The sequence below is a fragment of the Peromyscus maniculatus genome, chromosome 3 (genome assembly GCF_049852395.1).
Source record: "Peromyscus maniculatus bairdii isolate BWxNUB_F1_BW_parent chromosome 3, HU_Pman_BW_mat_3.1, whole genome shotgun sequence".
Lineage (NCBI taxonomy): Eukaryota > Metazoa > Chordata > Mammalia > Rodentia > Cricetidae > Peromyscus > Peromyscus maniculatus.
Genome location: NC_134854.1, coordinates 100666427 through 100671598, shown reverse-complemented (window position 1 = coordinate 100671598; position 5172 = coordinate 100666427). Strand labels below are relative to the sequence as shown.

At 36.7% G+C, this 5172-nt stretch overlaps 1 pseudogene; it reads left to right on the top strand.

Annotated features, from left to right (window-relative positions):
* Positions 1–4005: 4005 nt before the first annotated feature.
* LOC102923957 (large ribosomal subunit protein eL22 pseudogene) lies at positions 4006–4394 on the top strand (annotated as a pseudogene).
* The last annotated feature ends 778 nt before the right edge of the window (positions 4395–5172 follow it).

The window sequence follows — 5172 nt, the reverse complement described above, 5'->3', positions numbered from 1 at the left end:
CATGGGTGAGCAATATGAACAACTATGGTTCTTGGAAATGGTATCATCTAACAAAGTAGCATCCTGCTTGTCAACTCTCTTAGAATAAGAATATGTCAGAAGTATTCTGTGCTGAGATTGTTTGAGGAATGTCAATCTTCCATCCCCTACCTAAACAGGAAATTGCAAGCCACCAAACCTCCTGGAGAAAACTCCAGCCATATATCCCTGCTTGACTTTGTGCCTGGCATTCTTCAGTGGTCTGCAGATGTCAAACCAGCATCCCAACAATTAGTGGTGGTCATAGCCAGTTCAGAATTATGATATAAGCTTCAAATCTCAGCTCTGGCACTTGTCACCTATCTCAGAAATGGGCAGAGCAAACCGATCTCTATAGAACATTAGAGGATTTTCGTCTATGAATCCAGCAACACAACAGGATATCAAGCTGCAGTTTTGTGGGTACCGCGAAGCTCATTTGAAATCCTGGCAGATGTTCATGAGGATAATGTCTGATGTCCTAACGTTGTTGGTGGAAAGTAGAGCAATTGTCTTAGAGACAGAGACTAAAGACGAGTCTCCATACTGAGACTGAGCAACATGGGAAAACAGTCAAGAATTTGGGGCCTTTGGGATTTTCATTGAGACTTAACATTTCCTGGAATTTTCTTGAGTATTTTTGTTTTTCTACTCAAACAAACCTCTTTCTCTTGAATTAGGAAAGTTAATTCCAAGGAGAAAAATTCGGACTTTAAACTATTTCCTTCATGTAGTATAAAAAGGCCCATAGCATCTGAGACAAATGGGTTGAAATATTACCAAGATTTCTTATTAGATGAGCTTATGAGCTTAATTGCTCATCTAATTCCAGTCTACATGACACTCTGCACAAAGAGAGGACAGAATGTTTTGTGGAATTCCTGACCAGTTCTTCTGGCTAGGCCAGAGTGATCATTAAACAAAATGGGCCCAAGTTCACAAAACAGACAAATGGACTTCAGTTTCACGAGTCCACTTTATTATACCCCAAAGAACCATATGCATTTTTATACTGCATTTAATTTGATATTCTACACATAGGGAAATTTAGCTGCAATAAAATGTTGAAAAGCCTAGCCTCAGATGGCATGCTGTGAATGTGATTCAGTTTGCAGCTCTTCATGGCTGCGGTGGTGACAGAACCCCTGAGGTCAGGCCCGTTGTTTGTCATTGCCCTTTCTCCTCCAGTCATAAAATGAGAACTTTGTAATTACCTGGTCATATTCACTCCGTGCTTCTCATTTGGTCACTTGTTTGTCTTTGGCTTCCTCTCTGCGTGCTTTGCATCTTTGCAGATTCTAACCACAGTAGCCCTCGTTTGACCAATGGACTCACTTGGAATGAATGCTTCCTCCTAATGGAATCAAGAAAATAACAGGTCATCTTCACACACACACACACACACACACACACACACACACACACACACTATATGTATATTCTCTAATCTCTGTACATTTCTTACATAGGAATAGAAAGCTCACATGTTAACATGGAGTGTCTGTCTCAGTTACCCTTATATTTTTTGAATCAGGTTCTCTAATTCATCCTGGAAATTGTGTATAATGCTAGACTTTCTGGCCAGGAAGTTCAGGGATCCTCATATCACCATCCCTGTATCCTAGCACTGAGATTACAAGTATATGTGACTATATTTTCTTTTGTGGATGCTAGGAATCTGATCCAACTGAATTCTCTCTCCAGTCCATCAATAAGCTTCCGTCCTTCCTCCCTCCCTCCCTCCCTCCCTCGCTCCCTCCCTCCCTCCCTCCCTCCCTTCTGTAAATTGAAAATTATCATAGGGGAAATGTTATAAAACAGAACAAAACATATGTTTGTGTTTATACATGTACACATGTACGTGTGTGTGTGTGTGTATTTGTGTGTGTAGAGATTTTGCCTATAGCAATATAAAAGATATATACTATATTGTCTTATAAAGACTTTTAAAGATTTTTTAAATTTCTGAGCAATTGTGCCATGTACTAAATTTTTTACAAACTAATAGGATTCTTCTGAATTTATTTAAAACAGTAATAAATACCAAAGAACATTTGGAAAATAAGGATCCCATATGACACCATAATCCAGCCACACATACATAATAACAGATGCATGTCTAATCTGTTCCTCCTCAGTCCGTTTACTTGATTGTCTACATAGATATGTGAACTTTGAACATATTACAGATTACAGATAGACACAGTTTACACAGTTTATACTTCAAAATGAAATAAAGCTGTGTTGTTTTAGGCAACATGACTTTTTGATAAAATAATATGTAATGGTCTATATCCCATCACTTAAAATTGTCCTCTGACATCTCAATATAGCTTGTGAATTTAACTTCTTGAATCAAACATCTACTATTTATTTTGTCTTATTTTATATTTGGAAATTTTTAGTACATTTTAAAATTTATTTTTGGGAACTTGTGTGTGTACAGGTGAGAATATTTGCCTGTCACGATGCAAGATTGGAGGTTGGGGAACAAGTTTCAGGAGTTTGAGTTCTGCTTTCACTATATGGTGCTGGGGGATTGAACTTAGCTCTTCGGGACTTAGTGGCAGGTGTCCTTAATGGCTGAGTCACCTCACTGCTCGGGGTCTTGTTGTTTGAAATCAAAGTAAAATATACATGCATGTTTGTGTGTGTAAATGTTTGTCTTTGCCTCTAATTATTTTTGCAATAGGTATTTAACTATTAAATCTATAACATTAACATTGTATGTACAGCTATTCTTTTATAAAATTGTGAGATCTGAAAAGACCAGTGTCCTTTACTCAGTTTTCTTCACAGAATTGTCATGGCAACCAGTGCTTAGCTTCTTTCACACAGTGTAGAATTAGCTTTTCAACTTGCATAAAATCTTCCGATGGGTTTTGATTGGACTCCTATAAAATTTGAAGACAGTGAATATCTTCATGATTTTGAGGCTTCATAAATATTAACACAATGAATCTCCCATTAGTTTTATCTTTTCAAATGCCTTTCAATAAAGCTTAATGAAGTCTCTACTTAAGTATTGGGTGTTTTATTGTAAGTATTGCAAAGTACCTTATAATTTTTATATCTATGAACATTTAATTATAGATCAATAGAAGAAAATACACTAAAACTTGCTGGTAATTTCAAAATTTTATTTGCATACTCTCTGTGGTTGCAACATACCATACAAATTTTATTTAATGAGTTTTATTTCTTGCTTTTACGAGCTTCTCTCTTTTGTCTTTTACTTTAAGGTTCTAAATCCTGCTGAACCTTGTCAACTGAAGATCAATTTTTCCAGGGATATCTGTCTCCTTTCTGACTTTAGAATATGTGTTTGAATATTTCATTCACTTTCTGCACATTTTGATATTTGCAAGCACCTTCTCTGATGATTTGTAATTCCATCCCTGTCATAAACCATTTCTGTACATGTTTGCATCCTATTCTTATTTCATTATTCAGTCGCACTAATCTATTTGTCTATCACTGTGTGTGGTAATTGATTCGGGATGTCAATTTAGCTGAATGGAGGCATATTCAGATGACTGGGAAAGCATTCTTTATTCTCAGTCATTGCATTAACTCTTTTGGATAGCCCAATCCTCTGCTGCTGAAAGGGAAATTGGAGTGGTTTAGTATTTGGTTAAATTGATTGAGATGCCCTTGGTACACCTATCAGGATGTTTCTAATGCAGTTCCCATCTGAGTCTATATTCTGCATGACAGAGATCAGCCCTCAGTGTGGGGCACATTTTGCAGTGGGTTAGAGGTCTGACTAGGACAAAACTGTGGTGGGCAAATTAATCCCTGCCTTCTTTTTGGATATAGGGGACTCTTTCCATAGCTTTGAGATAAGAAGTCCAGTAGCACTTTACAAAGGAAATAGGCATATTCCAGACCCGCAGGATGTCAAAATAGGTGTTACCAAAATCTAAATACTAGAGAAATTGAAAAATAGAAAAGAGGCTCCCCTCCCTTTCTGCCTCCTCTGCTATCATGGTGCCCATAAAAGAGCTTGTGGTAAGAGGGGGTGGGCAACAAAAAGAAGCAGGTTTTGAAGTTCACCCTTGATTGTACCCACCCTGCAGAAGATGGAATTATGGATGCTGCCAATTTTGAGCAGCTCCTCCAGGAGAGAACTAAGGTGAACCAGAAAGCTGGGAATGTTGGCAGAGGAGTTGTGACTATTGAACAGAGCAAGAAGAAGATCACTCACTGTTACTTCTGACATGCCTTTCTCTCAAACGTATTAGAAATATCTCACCAACAAATATTTGGAGAAAAACGATCTCCAAGACTGGCTGCGTGTTGTCGCCAACAGCAAAGAGAGCTATGAGCTGTGCTACTTCCATGTTAACCAGGACAAAGAGGAGGAGGAGGATTAAGACACGTTGGTCTGGAATGTTTAGTGTTAATTCATGAATAAAATTTAAGAACAAAACAAAGATAGAAAAGAATGGAATTGAAGTACAAAACCAAGAAATGGCTGGCTCTAGTAGAAGTTTTGTGGTTGGGCTGTAACTGATGGAGTTAGAACATAAGGCATTCAAAGACACTGAAACAAACTTCACTGGAGGTCAGATATGAGAGAACGGAAAGCAAGGACACCTTATAATCTAGTCAAAGTGACGTTTTCTTAGGTATGAGACAGTTGCCTTTTGTTGTGTCTATATTTGTTATAGTCACTAATATCCACACAGACATGGATTGTAGTATCTCAATTTAAGGCTGGATAAAATTTTATTTTGAGATTGTGCTGTGGGTTATGTAATGTTTACAATTATCACTAGCTTTACCTATTTGTAAATGTCAACAGTAACATTCACAAGAACAAAAATGTGTCTAGACATTGCAAGATATTCCTTAGCAATTCAAAACCTACCCTCAGCTGAGAGCCACTTAGGAAAATCAATAGTAAATAAAGAGAAAAAAAAAAGTCCTGACATGTTTTTTTGTTCCTTTAAGAAGTGATTAATTACCAATGATTTGATTAAACTGTTTTCTTTTTTCTTTTATTGACAGGAAACCTATTAAGAAACATCAATAATTCAATATTTCTTTACTTTTGGAGACATTAGTCTAAATTATTTGCAATGAATCACTTGAGTATTTGAATTATGATATGCATTAACTGAGAAATAATGAAAAAAATTAATTAATAAA